Source organism: Pipistrellus hanaki (assembly GCF_964339955.1).
Source record: "Pipistrellus hanaki genome assembly, chromosome: 14".
NCBI classification, from domain to species: Eukaryota; Metazoa; Chordata; class Mammalia; order Chiroptera; family Vespertilionidae; genus Pipistrellus; species Pipistrellus hanaki.
This window is the reverse complement of record NC_140516.1, coordinates 44,729,404-44,746,829: the sequence shown is the minus strand read 5'-3', so window position 1 is coordinate 44,746,829 and position 17,426 is coordinate 44,729,404.

Genomic DNA, 17,426 nt, shown 5'->3' with positions numbered 1-17,426 from the left:
AAGGTACCAAAAAAAGAGGGAAGTTGAGATGGAAGAGAGGGTATGAAAGAAGAAAATACAAGATCAAAATTGGTGGAGTCAGAAATCCTGGCTTCACTAAAATGAGCAAATCAAATAAGTCTTATAAGTTTCAGCTTTTTCATGTAAAAATGGAGCCAGTAAAGAGAACCTGGTTCATACATAATGAAAGTGCACTCACTGTGTCAGACAATATCATGCACTACATGTTAGTTATAACAGTAGGATTGCAGGAGGTTTCAAAGGTAAGGAGGTCTAATCTGGTTGACCAAGGCAAGTGTCAAGAGCAGAGTGAGTCCACGTTAGCTGGGATTCTACTCCACGAGCATAATTTGAAATGCTTACAAGAAAACAAACCCAGAAAACTCAAGTTATATGTGTGGATCCAAGGGGAAAACTTGTAATTGAAAGATGAAACCCCAAATGCCAAGCACACAGGGGTGATCCCTATGGAAAAGTGTAGGATGACACCTGTCAGAAGGAGAATTACCTCATTTAGGGGCTGGAGGAGGAGGACATAGCCTGGTGTCTGGCATTGCATAAGTGACCCAAAAATAGTGGTTGTGTTGAATATTATCACTGTGTTAATTGCTGCAGATACTGCTGGGAACCATCTCCACACACACACACACACACACACACACACACACACACACACACACCCCTATATATTGAGGCTACCATGAATCATTCACCCCAAATTCTTAGACAAGATGATCTCCTCCTTGTGGAATGCCTTCTATCCTCAAAGAGCCAGCACGAGAACAGGATAAAGTGAGATATCTAGGGCCAAACACGTAGACCCTCTTATTGTGAAATCCAGCAAGTTGTTCAGGAAATGAGATTGAACTTTCTCATTCTTTGAGAGTTAACCAGAAACCTCATTTGTATTTTCATCCTGTTGAAATATTTTTAACATGCATCAGCCCAGCTTGCTGCCTTTGAAACAAAGTTTAATCTTTGAAGGCTCTGGCCACATTTGCCTCAGGATCACCTATTTGACCATCTCCAGTTCTGTGCAAGGAACCAAAACCACAGAAACAACCTGACCTCAGAACACCTTAGCATAAGTGTTTTGACTAATCAATAATAATTTTCTTTCTTGTCACTTGCTTCCTACACCTGAAAAATTAAGTGCCAGAAAACAATATTTGATTATCCTAATTAATTAAAAATTTTATCCCATTTTACCAGCTTCTATGAATCCAGTGCTAACTTAATACAATATCCCCATTTGTCAAGTCCAGGTTCATGTCCATATTAGAGCTCCAAATAAATATGTTCAAAATGGGGCCTGAATTACACTTATTGACTAAAACTTGCCACCTTTGTTGAACTATTTTCTCTGTAATTGGAGAGAAGGTTTCATATAAAAGTTCTTAAACTCTCTTGAGTCCCAGCCCTCTTTATAAGCTGATGAAAATCATGAGCCTTTAACCCTGGAAAATGCAAATCCATATATTCCTGGGGGTTGCAGGGGCCCCAAATTTAAATCTATTGTTTAGAATTCCTTTCATTGCTGAATGGTTAAACCATTCATCCAGTGGCACTGGATGCTTACATGGTACAAGTATAAAATATTGATTCTGAGGTCTATAAACCTCACAAAGAAACCACTCTTAGTTAATTTAGGCCAACTAAATTTTTTAGGCTATTGAATTTAGCCAAGGGGGTCACATATTAATTAACTAAAAATAAACACTCCCTTTCTATAAATGGGGCCACACTGGAAAATGTCTCTATCATCCCCATGACAAACATCTGTCCCCTCTGCCCATACTCAGCCTCTTCCAACCACCCAGGGAGTTTCCTGGTGTCCACTGCAGGGAATGTGTTTCACATCACAAATTAAAACTTCAGGAAAGAGAAGAAACCGACTCCCAGTTGAAGAAGCATTGAAAAGATTATATATATATAACAAGAGATAACAAAAGGACAATTAAAAAGTGTTTTAAACTGAAAGAAAATAAAACAAAACATATAAAAATGCATGGGCTTCTTCTAAATCAGCATGTATTTAGGGGGAAATTCATAGCATAGCAATATATATATTGCAGCAGATTCTGGGATGAGAAGAATACCACATGCAGAATGGAGTTCATTCCTTTGTGGTTTTTTTTTTTGTTGTTGTTGTTTTAAAAATATTCACATCTAGCTGAATCTTGATAGTTGAGATTCTTTAGTTCTGATTTTTAAAATGAATAAAAAGCATATTGCACTAATTCTTTCAAGTTGTTCCAAACATTTTGGGATTTATGAAACAGATGGGGAGCTTGAAAGCATGTCTCCTTAGCTAAAATGTTACAGATAGCCATTTTCCTCTCTATTATTCTGTAAACCTGCCAAGGTGAAAATAGTGACACTGACTCATTTCCCCTTCCCCCAAATTTAAATTTAGTCATATGTCAAAGTAGTTGATTAATACTCAGAAAACGATGTTTTAATTTCTTCAGGAATAACAACAGGAATACATGTCTGACATGAAGTTTATGAGCAGTCAATTAGACTATATCTGTAAGGTACTCATCACTTTATTAACATGAAGTAGTAAAATATTAGTTGGAGGTAGACTGTAGATAAAGAGATATACTATAAACCTAAAGCAACTACTAAAATTAAAACAGTAAAACATTATAGCTAATCAATGCAATAGATAAAAAGAAACAGAAATATTTAATTATTCAAAAAGAAGGCAGAAAAAAATAGTAAATGGGGAAATGAAGAACGTATGGATAAGTAGAAAACAAATGGGAAGATAATAGACTTAAACCCAGCCATGACAATAACCAAATTAAATATAAATACTCTAGACACCACACTTAAAAGAGACATGATAAGATTCCATTTTTAAAAAGCTAGGCCCAACTATATTCTGCCTATAGAAAATGCACTTCAAATTTAAATACACAACACTCCAAAGATGGGAGATAATATACTATGCTAGCACAATCAAAAGAAAGCTGATGTATTAGTATTCGTATCAAACAAAGTAGATCTTAAAGAATATTACCAGGGATAAATAAGGTTATTTCATAATGATAAATAGATAGGCTAATCATGAGTACATAACTGTTCTAAATGTTGATGGACCTGATAATGGACTTCAAAACACATAAACAAAAACTGAGAGACTGTAACATACAATGGACAAATCCACAATTTTAGTCAGTGTAGCTCAATATCCACTTCTCAATAATCAATAGAATAAGCAGACAAAATGAGTAAACACAGAACATTTGAACAACACTACCAATTAGCTTCACTAATTGACACAGAGGTTTTCATCCAAAAACACCAGAATACACATTCTTCTTAAGATAGATTTGCCAAGATAGATTACATTCTGGACCATCCAAAGAGTGCCAGTAAATGTGAAGAATTTAAGTTATGTTAAGTGTATCTTATGAACATAATGGAATTAAATAAGACATCAATAACACAGTGGTCTCTGAAAAATCTCCAAATATTAAGGAACTAAATAACATACTTCTAACAAAGCCACAGGCCAAACAAGAGATAACAAAAGGACAATTAAAAAGTGTTTTAAACTGAAAGAAAATAAAACAAAACATATAAAAACGCATGGGCTTCTTCTAAATCAGCATGTATTTAGGGGGAAATTCATAGCATTAAACTAGTAAATTAGAATAGAAGAAAGGTCTCAAAATAGCATCAGCTTTCCCCTTTTATAAATTATTTGAAAAAAGAGAACATTAAAATGAAAAAGTAAGTAAAAGACAAGGAAATATTAATGATCAGAAATAGAATGAAAAGAAATACTTAAAAACAATATAGACAAATTGATCTATAGATTCAGTGCTGTCCTAATCAAAATCCCAACAGGCTTTTCCTGTAAGAATTGTTGAGCTGATTTTAAACTTCACATGTCAAGCCAGACAACCTAATGTAGCCAAAAACCTTTCAAAAGAAGAACAAAATAGGGGAACTAACATTACCTGATTTCAAGACTTAACCTAAAGATCAGTAATCAAAGACACTGCTGCATTAGTATAAAGATGGACAAATACTGTCGATTTTCATTTTTCAAACATCCCATATTTGCAAATTCACCAACTTGCTGCTATTTATCATGAGCCATGAAGAAGCTTTTGAAGTAAAAGATATGTTCATAATTTTGACTGGGGTGATAGTTTCACACATGAAAACTTATCAACTTCCATACTTTAAATATACGTATGCAGTTTATGATGTGTCAATAAAATTGTTTTCAAAATCAGAGACTCGCGCAGTATTTACATCTGCCTCTACCATACTTGGCCAAGATTTTTGCATATAATATGAGGTTTTACTAATTTGAAGAGAAGTTAAAAACAATGAAATATACTGAATATTTGTTGCACTGAACTAATATAAACTTCTCTGATGTTTCAGAGGGCACATTGGACTCTATTAGTATCTCCATTCATTGATATGTATATGGATTATATTTTTATGGAGCCAGCTGTTTGGGATAAATTAGTGCTGTCTTTGTTTTGAATTTCCTTGTTAATACTCAAATATATGCAAGAGGATCAAAATTCTCCCATACACAAATAATTGAAAATATTAGAACTATCCACATGTTTTATCCTCTCAGCCAGGTTTCTCACTGTCAGAGAAAGACATTATAAATAAGCAAGAGGACAGGGAGAACATGAGTCTTCTGGGACTTGATTAGTCAGACACCAGTATGCACTCACTTGTTAGCTTAGTATACATAGACAGACACAGAAGCGATGATAGATATGCATGTATATGCTGGTTAGCATATACACATAAGTTTCCTAGCTTTGTCCTTGAGACTGCCTAGTACCAAGCAGACCTGTGCCCAGTTTGAGGGCTCTAAAACCATTCCTTAAAGAAAAGAACCAGGGATCCTTGGAGAAATAACTGATTCTAGGGTTGAGGCAGAGAAAATACAACATGAGCCTGGAGCATCTTACAGTGCCAGAAAGCAAGTAAGTAACCCCCCCCCCCCAAAAAAAAAAGGATTGGGGGTTTTCAAGGGGACATAGGAACCAATCTTAAAGAGCTTCCAATGGCCAAAGCTGGAAGAATTTAAGCAACAATATAAGTAACATAATATTCTACAAGAATTCAAAGTATAAAATAAATATACATAAGTCCATGTTAATATAAATAAATACTAGAATAACTAAATAAATAGGGGTAGAAATATTTTCTTTATGGATTTCCAAATAATATTTGTAGACACTTCCCTATCCAGAAAGTGGAGGTTAATTCCATCCCAATCTTGGCTATTGGCTGGACTTAGTGACTCACTTCCAAAGAACAGACTATGGAAAGGGAAAAACAGCAACTTTCCCTTGGAGAGTTTTGGAAAACACCATCTTACCTAAGTAATCAAAGTTGCCAGTATCTGTAATAAACCATGTTGTTACTACATACCCTTTAATATGATGCCATGAGAAGGGCACTTCACCCTGTGGTATTCTTCTTTAAAATTCATAATCTTACTCTGTTCATGAGGAAAACGTCAAATAAATCCAAATGGAGGGACATCTTATAAAAGACCTTACCATTACTCTTCCAAAATGTCAACTTCATAGGAAGAAAGAAAAAAGAGAAAGGAAGGAAGGAAGGAAGGGAGGGAGGGAGGGAGGGAGGGAAGGAGGGAGGGAGGGAGGGAGGGAGGGAGAGAGAGAGAGAGAGAGAGAGAGAGAGACAGAGAGAGACAGAGAGAGACAGAGACAGAGAGAAAGAAAGAGAAAGAAAGAAAGAAAGAAAGAAAGAAAGAAAGAAAGAAAGAAAGAAAGAAAGAAAGAAAGAAAGAAAGAAAGAAAGAAAGAAAGAACGAACGGAGGAAGGGAGGAAGGGAGGGAGGGAAGGACCAGAGGAGGTTATGATGATATCTAGCATACATGCAATGTAGTATTCTAGGGGAATGCTAAAACCGTGAAGAGATATTAGTAGAAAAACAGGCGAAATCCAAATCAAGTCAAGTCTGGAGTTCAATGAACTGTAACATACCAATCATTATCTCTCAATCTTAACAAATGAACTCCTGTTATGTAAGAGATTACATTAGGAAAAGTCTGGGTGATGGATATATAGGAATTCTCGGCTCTCTTTGTAACTTTTCTAGAAACCTAAAATCACTCCAATATAGAAGTTTATTTTAAAAAGTTTCATCCTCTCATTAAATTGGTTAAAAGCCTACAAAGAGTGACAGAAGGTCATCATCGTGAAATTACTCAACTGGACAAATGAATGCTGAGATCTGAATTTGGCCTGTGGCATTGATAATATAATTCTGAGCAGGAGATGCTCCTTCTGTTCCCCTCACCCCAGGAGGAACAAAAGCTGCATCTTCCCTCGTGATGGTCCTGGCCTTCTCTCATATCACCCCTTCCAGAAGAGAGAAGACTGTGGTCTGGAACAGCTATGAATTGTATGTGTCATGATCTCTCACTACATCTGGGCAGTCAAAAGGTGGGCCTGCCTGGTGGATCACAGCACAGAGTTCTGATAGCCTAGGACCAGGGATCCTCAAACTTTTTAAAGTGGGGGCCAGATCACGGTCCCTCAGAGAGCTGGAGGGCCGGACTATATGAACTACTAATTCCTACTGTAACACCTCGGCTGCGCTCACTGCCCAAAAAACCTGGCGGGCCGGATCAGACTCCTCTGCGGGCCGCATGTGGCCCGCGGGCCGTAGTTTGAAGACCCCTGGTAGGTGGTGGTGAGAGGAGAGGTGAGTTGGCTGCTCAGTGAATCTTTTCTCATTAAGCAATCTGAAGAGCCCAGCCATCTTGATATTTTAAATGCAGCGACATTTTTTAAAAACAAGACTTAAATGTACTCAAATGTATGTCATCCTTCCCAAGAGGCAGAATCACATGCTTATCCAATTTTCCAGCTGACAATTTGGCCATCTCACTGTCTGTGTTTCAAAACCAATTCAAACAGACACATTGCTCATCCTGAGTGATGCTAGATGGACGTGTCAGCAGCCAGACTGTTCTGCTGCTCTCGATGGGTAAGTTTCTCTGTGTTTTATTTTTTTTTAATATTTTAAGAGGAGAGCCTATCTTCAAAGGATGTGAGACATCCAATCAATTTCAAATTATACTTTTAGGAAATGTCACCAATCTACTAGCACTAGCTCCAAGAATTAATTCATGGCAAGCTTTGAAAAATGCCCAACACTTACCCTTCTAATTCATCACCATACCTACTAGCTGATCTCTTCCCTTAAGCAAATTTTCTTTATCACAGTGACCCATTCATTCTTCATGTAAAATACCCCAGTGATTCATAAAACATCATTTCATCCAATGAGCTCTGTTTAGATTCTGAAAAAAAGAAACCAGCCCCTCTAAGTGGGAATTTTAATTTAGAAAAATCTACAGCTGAGTAGGCATCAGGGACTGAGTTTTCTAGCAGGGCAAGTTTTACAAAAAGCCCTCAGAGAATGTCTGCCTTCTGAATTCTTGTTGATGCCACCTACCTCCTTGTCTCTCTGTGTGGCTTTCTCCAGACACCTCCCATGCCTCCCCTCCACTAATACCAGCTCACTTTATCATGGATTCACCACGCTTGTGACTAGATGTCCCCACAGCCTGTGGTCACCCAGCACATCAGCCTTTTACATCAAGGGCTCTCACATATTACAGAAGAGAACCAGCTGGGAGAGAAATCCTCATTCTTGGCTTGGGTTTGCTGGTCTACCACTAGAAGTGTGTGTGTGTGTGTGTGTGTGTGTGTGTGTGTGTAGATGCACAAATCTGGCATTTTGTTGGAAATTTGCTTTTGTTTTAGGCAAGAGAAATGCTCTTTATTTGCCATGTCCTGCGGCTCTATATTGATTTATTGTGACCCAGCTTTTACTTCAGCTAGCATTAACCCAACTTAAAAAGAAGCTCATTTCTTGATAGACAAGACAGTTGTCGCTCAAGACTTGGGGGGACGGGGTTGATAGTAAGACCGAGCAGTACCATAGGAAGTAGAAGAACAGCATCCTTACCCCAAAAAGCAAGGCAGGTAGGGAGAACATGCTTTTTCAGCAGCAGGTACTGACAGTGATGCTCATCCAAGGGACAAGCATGAAGTAAAGACTCATCTCATATCAGTCTGGACAGAGAGTCACAAGAAAGAGCAATGAATCTAAGACAAAGTGTCAGGGGTACCAGGTGAAAAGTGGGGGACAAAGGTTAGATATACAGGGTCAGCTACATCCAGATATCCACTCAATTGTCATGGGAAGGGTAGAGTAGACAGACACTCATCAAAACACGTGGTCATTAAAAGCACTTGAAACAGAGACAGGCTATAACATGTCATTCATTTTCATGATTCTGTTTTGGTTGGTATCTGTCATTTCATTTGTCTTTCTCTTATAGTGATTATTCTCTGTGGATGTCTAGTTATTTTAGCCTGAGAATTAATGTCTCCTAAGTAACAACTACCCTGTTCAATAATGTGTAGAAAGAAGGTCTAAAGTTCAAGCCCTAGTCTATGGAGTTAAGGAGAGAAGGTAAAGAGAGCTCAAAAAATTGGGAGAGTCATTATAGGATCCTCCTATTTACTGCCTTCCTATCAACCAATCTCTCTGATTCTAGATTCATTTTAAACTCAATAAAGACAACCAATGTTGGAGGAGGTTTATCCTTAGATTTTAACTCCCCAGTCCAGGGTGCCAAGAGGAGGAGGAGGAAAGGGAGGTACTGACTGAAATAAGGTAGCCTACAACTTTTCTCCACCTGCTCACCCCAGCAGGACATTGTATTGCCTTGTTATGTACCCCACTGTTGACAATAGTGACTGTGGGTGGCATCTAAGATAGGGACATCAAAATAATCCTGGGGACAGGCAAGAGAAAGAGCAGGACTCAAAAGCTTTCTTCTGTTCTAACTTTTCTGATGCCTGTATTAATGTCTGCTCCATAAGCTAGCCATATTCATCTACCTTCCAACAGCAGCAACACACAAACACACACATCTCCATAATAATTTTGTTAGTTCCTCCTGACCATGCTTTCTTTTCGCTTCTATAATTTTCCCAGTTGTGTTCCTTCAGGGCTTGTCTGTTATCGTTGCATAAATTTAAGTTTTATTTCAGGGAAGTTTTTTTTTGAATTGCATTTTTAAATATTTGTTCTGTCAATTATTTTCTTTTTGTTCCTGGGAGCCCAGGGGAAATGACAATTGTACATATTTTGAATTTGCCCACTATCTATCATTTTCTCTCTAACTTGCTTTAATCCTGTCTCTATTTCAACTTAATATTGTTTCCTTTTCTTATTTCTACTCTCTGTGTCCTTTACCATGTTTATACCAGAGTCTGGTCTCTCCTGGGTTTTTTTTTTCCTAATTTCTTCTTCATTTCTGCAATGATTTCTGTCTCCTCTCCCCACCTACACATACACATGTAAATTTCTTTCCTGAGTTTGACAACATATGTTTCTTACTTTCTGTCTCTTAAAAATCAGGGAGAGTCCTGGGTGGGTTGCTCATTGGTTGGAACACTGTCCCGTACACCAAAAGGCTGTGTGTTTGATTCCTGGGAAGGGCACATACTTGGATTGTGGGTTCGATCCCTAGTTTTGGCATGTATGGGAAGCAACCAATGGATGTTTCTTTCTCTCTCCCTCCCTCACTCTCTTTCTAACATAAATAAGAATATATCCTCAGGTGAGGATTAAAAAAGTCATGGATAAAGATTTGGTCACAATTTTATCAGTTCTATGGATGGTAACATTTTTCTGCTATAGTTTGTCCTTTTTTCCTTATTTTATCATGTACAGCTCTGTCCTTGTTTTCTTCTTCTTCTTTTCCTCCTTCTTCTTCTTCTTCTTCTTCTTCTTCTTCTTCTTCTTCTTCTTCTTCTTCTTCATCATCATCATCAATCATCATCATCTGTCTCCAAAGAAGGATACCATTTGAACCCTGGGCTGAGAGCCTGGTGTGGTGCTGGGACCCATGGCTCCTCAGTGGGATCTCTGCAGCCAAAATAGCCCTCCCAAATTTTAACTGCCACACTACATGGAAGTGGGAACTGCCCATTCTGCATCTGTGCCCCTTCTACCCTTCTGGATGTGGCTTCTTCTGTATATCTTTAGTTATAGGACTTCTGTTCAGCTATTCTTTAGATGGTTCTCAATGACAGTTGTTTTGCAGTTTAGTTATAATTTTGAAGTGATCATGGGATGATGTGAGCACATCTTTATCTAGTCCATCTTCTTGACCAGAAGCCCTTGTTTTTTCTGTTTTGTTTCAGTTACATCCTTAGCAGTTACAGCAATGCTTTGCACATAATAGTTACTCAATTAATATGTGCTGAATAAATAGAGAGCTATTTGGTAAAAGTAAGGTTAGAAAAGAAATAATCGGAATTGGTAGGAGGAGAGATGAAAAGATGTTGGGAGAAATTTCAATATATTGCTTTATATAAAAAATATAAAGACCCCCAAATCAAGCATGTGTCATAAGAAGTGTCTACCATAGTGTAACTACATCCATGGTAAAATAAATCTATTTAGAGTTATATGTAAAAAAAAAAAAAAAAAAAAAAAAAGAGCCATCTGGTGAAGGAATAAAAATTGCACAAGTTCCGGGGTAAAGATGTTAGAAATTTCATGTCTCATTATGTGAAAACAGCAGGCAAATAGGTCTCTATGGAAATACTCCACATTTCGGTGAGCACAGTGTGGCTCTTGCTTGAAAAAGTAAAGACAAAAACAAAAACCCTGTTGCTCTGTAGCCATTCTTCTTGCCCTATCCATAGGATGTTTTCTTCAGGGTCGGCTTAGTGATGCTTCTTAAAATAGGACTGGAACCCAAGAGGCATGGGTAGGGTAGGACAACCAAGGCTGAGTCAGTGGGCAAGAACATCTCTGATTCAAAGCAACTCCTGTCAGAATTATGGGAGCTCTTCTGGTCTCCCCACTGAAGCACCAGCAGTCTAGAGTCAAGCTTCTCTGGGGAAGAGTCTTCTTTGGTGGGCTCCACAATGCAGCAACACAGCCTTTCTTGTGTTCTCCTGCATTTTCTCATCTATGAATAGAGCCCCAATGTGAACCCTTTGTCTTGGAAGACATCAGCCTTGCCTTAGTTGTCACATGGCATCTCTGTTATTTCAAATATATGTCTGATCTGCTTGTCCTGGGCATAAGGGAACCTAAGGTCTGGCTAGCTGTCAGCAGACACAGAAGCCCAGGTCCTATCAACCGGCTTGATGTCTAGGTCTTTGACTTTCTACATAAGAAGCAAAGTCTCTTCAGGTGGAATGAAAATTCTCAAACTCACTAGGAGGTGTTCTCAGGGTAGCCACTAACTAGGGCCCATGATGACAAGCTCACAAGTGGTCTTACTTTATTAGTAATTTGACTGGGTAACTAAGGATGGACTCTTTTGTACAGGCAAGAAATGAGGATAAGAATTTTTAGAACCACCAGGAGGAAGGGGTTCTACTCTGGCGCCCATCTCAAACTGATAGAAAAGGCAGAAAGAACTGTTTCAGAACAATGGAGGATCATCCAGTCAGAAGGTCACCCAGGGTCCCAAAATGCAAGTCACTCTCCCTTCAGGTTTACAGTTTTACCGTTTTATGCTTCAGAGCGGGATGCAAATCTATGGATGCTAGCCTTGAATGTGACTAAGGTGCAGGATTTGGGGGAGAGGATTAAACAAGTAAGGCTTTCCAAAAATAAAACAAAAGCATTTACAAGAATCCTGTCAATTAATAGCCACTAATGAAACTGCAGAGTGCTGTGAAGCTACTTTTGGAATGGGGCTTCTGGGATGGGAGGTTACCAGCTGTGCCAAAGCACTATGAAAGAGGTTGCAATTATCTGACTAGTGTTTTCTTCATTAACTCTTAACTATCCCATCAAAAAACAGGCATTGGATATTAATTGATAGCATTTACTAAGCACTTAGAGATATTTCAGTTACGGTCTTAAATATTTCACATCACTTACTTTAGCCTAACCTCACCATCATCCCATGAGGTAGAAACACAGGCTTTTCTTGATTCTAAATTTGCCAGACTTCCTATAGAATCCTGCAGCATTCTGTACAGCAACATCCTAAACTCCCTCACCAGTTGACAGTATTGCTGCGAACAACCAATGTGCTAATGCTCACAAAATGTCTCTGAAATCCATAAAGCCTGATTTTCTAGCAGGGGTTATAAAGATCAGCAGCAGCCAGCCAGCCATTCCTGGCCTATAAGTTTTACCAGTACCTTTGCAAAGGTTCATTTCCAAGAAAATTATATAGTCAGAACATTTCTACCAGTAAAACTTCCCAAGCTTTTATCACCCCCAAAGATCTTTGCTAACTATTCCTACTGTGGTACCACTTTATAGTCATGTGAACATTTAAGTGCCCATTTAGCAATGGCTGTCTGGTGGCCAAAAGTAGTTAATGCAGCTTCCCAAGGTGCCTAAAATTACCCGTAGGGAACAGTTTTAACACTCAGAAAATCACACTCAGTCATGTAACTGTCTAGCAATTTGAGGAGGGAAATCCATCAACTCTTCGGGGCACCACGATCATTTTTGTAATTTACCATTTGGGGCAGTAGCTAGCACTTGAATACACCAAAAATGAGCCTAATTTTGTTTTGTGCTCAATCTCTCACTCCATCACCTATTACAAGTCCAATTTTGCAAAAAGTATCATCTTAAGGCAAGCATTACTAAGAAGAGAACAGACGGACATAGAGGAGAGAGAGACAGATGTACCTTTGTGTGGGAGTTAGGTGTGGGACATCACACCACCAGAAATAAACAGTAATTTTGACACCAAGATTAGTCACTTAAAAGGGCATCCAAGGAATATTCAATTAACTCAAAACTTTCGCAGACGTTGCAGAAATTTCACACATAGAACACTCTTTGTTCATGAGTTTAACTTGAATTTGTTATAAATATTAAAGGGCTTTTACCCAGTTTTCTGCTTCACAAGCTGAACAGGTCAACAGTAGCATAGAAAGACATTATTTTTTCAAGATGTTTTTTGATACCCCAGAGAGTTTAGTTCTGTGCCTGACACAAAGTCTTATGCACAGTACACTCATCAACAGTGTCTACTCAATGCATACTTGTGAAGGTTGTCTTTGTAGAGAGCAAAACGAGGTAACTCAGCCCAAATCTAAAGCTGGTAATGACTAAAGCCAGAACTTCAAGCCAGCCTCTCCAGTTCCAGGACATCCCACGCACCACATTATATTTTATGAGTTTGCTCAAATCAAACATTCCAGTAATTGATATGTGGGGAATATTGTATGTGAATAACATTCAATCAGGAGATCTGATGGTGTGTGTAACATGGCTCTCCAAATGCACAAGGTGTACAATGTTTTAGCTTTGACCTTTGAAACCAGCTTTACAAAGGATTCCACTGTTTTTGAAATGTCATTTCTGATCAGTTATTTATGCGTCACATGAGGGCTTGTACCTCTTACTGGTATATCACTCTGCTATTTTGGATTGTTTGCTATTCAGCCTACAAACTGGAAAATAGATCAGTGAGAAGAGAAGATGAAATAAGATAAGATTGATTATAGAGGTTTGGTCAATAGAATTGCTACAATAGCCCTACCCTACAATCACAAGCCATGTCCTACTATATATTTTGGAAGGGGAAAAAAAAAGCTCTAAATCAGCTTTACCTGGTCAACTTCTTCATCATTAAAATGAAGACAACGAGGAGAAATAATGAAGGATTCTTCCTTTTGAAAATGTGTTCCCTGGGCAACATGAGCTCATCCCCCACCTTTTGATCTATCTATAAATCCTTAGTGTAACCTGTTTCCTCCATCAGAATTCAGCACCATCCTATCATCCTCTCAGGGACAGATGAAAGATGCTCTCAAAAATAATAGAGGAGATGAGAGGAGGGTTCATTGGTTCTTGTGTTAGCTTTTGGGTCCCTCATCAGAGAATAGCACAGGCTTGAGAGAAGGGTTTTCCATATGCATGGTGCTCCTATCTGTTCCAGTGTTTGCTCACTTTCTGCTGTGACCATGTGATCTGGTGAGATCAGGTTGGGGAGAATTTAGCACATTATGGAGGTTTAGGTGGCCAACTACTGCTCAGATCTACTAATTCATACCAAGGCAATGGGGTTTTCTCTATTTTATCGGAGATCAGCAGATTAATATAAGAATAGTTTTCCTGGTTGGAGACATTAAAGGAAAAGCCACCTATTTCTCAATCATACTCAGGTTGGATCAACCAATGAATGTGTTTGCCAGGGTCTAGAAAGGGTGGAATAGAAGCTGTCAATTACTCAGCAGCCAATTCATGATAACAATGTATTTATACTCTCCAAATTAATAAGTGTCTAGCATATTGGTTCCATTTTGGAGCCAGAAATCAAGGACCCCATCAATTCAATACCAGAGCCACTACCACCAGACTAGACATGTTTTAAGAGGAGTTCATCTGAATTAACAATGTTATGTTCTCCAAATGCTGTTGAGTGGTATAAATCCTGAGGAACAGTTGACAACTCTTTGTCAAGGACAGTAGAAGAGCTAATTTTGTCTCCAGAAGACTTCAATGTGGCCTGTGTCCAGCAGTAGAAGAACAAATACTTATCTTGTATACTTGGGTTCCCAGCCCTCTATGTCCCACCATTGGCATAAATATTATTCCTTGGCAGAAATCTCAGGAGTCACCCTGAAGTTCTTAGACCTCTAACACCAATCTGGGTGCTACTGTCCAAGACAAGCTTTAGTAATATGACTGGAAATGGATGCAGCTTAAAGGTGATAATGAATATGTATCCAAGCAGGCAATATTGAGCCTCATACTGGTAACATGTTCCAAAAAAAAAAATCCCAAGCTTCAAAGACACTCATTAATAATTCATTCCAGAATCAATCACTATCTCAGCTCCATCTAAGATGAGTCTTAAAGTAGCATGTCCGATGACCCACTCCACTTTCAGGAACCACTTCCTTTAACCTCTCTCCATCTCCATCCTTTCCCTGATCAAGCCTGATAATTTGTCACCGGGACCCATGAGTGTCTGGATGGGATGCTCAAATATATCACTCAGCTGATAGGAACCCCAGAGATATAATACAAGAAAGTTGCCATCACTGTTTGGCAGTTGGTAGAAGTAAGCAAGAGAGTGTGAAAGAGTAACACTGTTAAATGAATCAAAGCATCTGTTCAAGGGTAGACCCTAAGTACAACCAGTCAAAAATAATGTGATGATTCAGACAGAGAGGGATTCCTATTCTGTAACATGCTATGAGATTTGTTGTTGGATTTATGCCATCATAGAGGATCAAGGTTCCCTCTCAAGTTCCTCTGATCAGAATCTAACTTGGTCTGTGCCTTTGGTCTTAAAGAAGCTGGCTCTCTTTCATGCTATCTCACCAGAATGGAGGGAAATCAGCACACAGGACTCAGAATTTTCATAAATTCAGTGTTTTGCATCTTGTTTTTGCTTAATATCTATATGGCTATTAAGAAAAAAACAAACTTCTCCTTGCCTCAGAGATGACTCATTGCCTTTTGGGCTTTCTCCATGCTCCACTGAAACACTTCAGAGCAAAATTTCCACCTTACAAGCCTTAGTTGGAAATCAGCAACCTAATATCATTGGGGTATATCAAATACTGAGAGTTGGTAAAACCATTTGCATGTCTGATCAATTTGTTTTGTGTTGGAAGGAGAGTTAGTCGATATCTGCCCGATTGGCTTACACATGTATCATCCAAAAGTCATTTTGAAAGAACCATTTCACTCCCAGGACATGTTTATACATCTGTTTCTAGAAATATTTAAGAGATATTATAACTCTTATTCCAAAAGAATGAACATTCAAATCCCCACACATCAAAAGCTTTTTGAAACACAAGAAATCAGGCTACTTTAAACATATAACATCATACAGATTCTCCAGTTGCTCCTAAGTGCTTAAATAATGACTATTAGAAGAAGAATATAAGGGAACTGACCATTTCTTAACCAACCAGCTTCCCAAATCCCTTAATATAAACTCTACATGTTCCCTCACATTTGCAAGGAAGGGCCAGTTCAGATTATAAATAGAAGTAATCTCATTTCATTCCCCAAGGAAGCTATATTTTCAAAACTCTACAATTTTGGCACGGCATTTAGGCCCCATATTAACCTACAAATATATCTCTGTCATGAAAACTCTATTTAAACAAGACATTTCAAATGAGGGGTATTATAACTGAGAACAAGAAAGACCCTGAGAGATAATTCAATTTGTCTTTTCTTTTTCAGTCATTGATGTCTAGCAATACATTAAAGTTTTTCATAAAAATAATAACATTTATTAACAGGCTTCAACCAAGCAAGCCCTGTGTGAGCCTTTACCATCCATTATCTTATCTAATCTTCAAATCTACTTTATGAAATATATTCAGTTGTCACTCTCATTCTATTAAGAAGAAAACTCAGGCAAACACACTACTTGTAAGTGACAATGAGGGGATTCAAATTTTGTCTGTCTGACACCATGGCCTGGCTCTTAACACTTGTCTGCCTCCAAGGAAAAAAGTAACATAAACATGTTTCCAAAACTTAAGAAAATAGAAATAAGAACAATTCATTAATTCATCTACCACCAAAACTTTTGAGAATGGTTATTTTCTTCTATGAAATTCTCTCCTCATCTGTATCATAACAAATATTTTATTTTCCAATTAGCATTACATCAGATATTTTCCATGTTATTACAGAAACCTCATGATAGTCATTTTCTTCATTGGCTGCATAAACATTTCACTCTGTGGATAGACTGTAATTTATTTAACTATTATTCATTGGATCTGGTGGTTAGATTGTTTCCATGTTTCATCTAATATTAAAAATATCATTGAACATCTTTGTGTACATAGATTCTTTTTTAGAATATACTTAGAATTGATTCCAAGAAATGGAATTACTGGGTCAAGGAGCATGGATCTTTTAATAGCTCTTTACTAAACCATTACATTTCTTCCCCAAAATTTATACCAATATCTATTTGAGACTGCTTTCTTTATCACATCCTCATTAGCATTAGGCATCGTCTTTTAATGTGTTGTTGTTGTTGTTTTTTTTTGTTGTTATTGTTGTTTTAACCAAAATTGGTGACTCAGAAATATGTAAAATTACATTTCTATGGTCACTAATGAGATCAGAAATTTTTCCATATTTATATTATTAGATGCATTTCAATACTTTCCTTTATCAGGTGAGTGAAAAGAGGCTCAACATAAATGGTACAACTAGCATTAGAATTGGTTTTAGAATCAAAATTTTCCACTTAATATTTGTTAGTTGAATAAATAAGTGAAAGAATTAATGAAAAAATGACCAAGCATTTCATTCCAAGTTTCCTTCCACTAGCAATATTGCCTTCCCTATATGTCTCAGGCTCTCCAAAATCCGAAATTACTTTTCCAGGGCT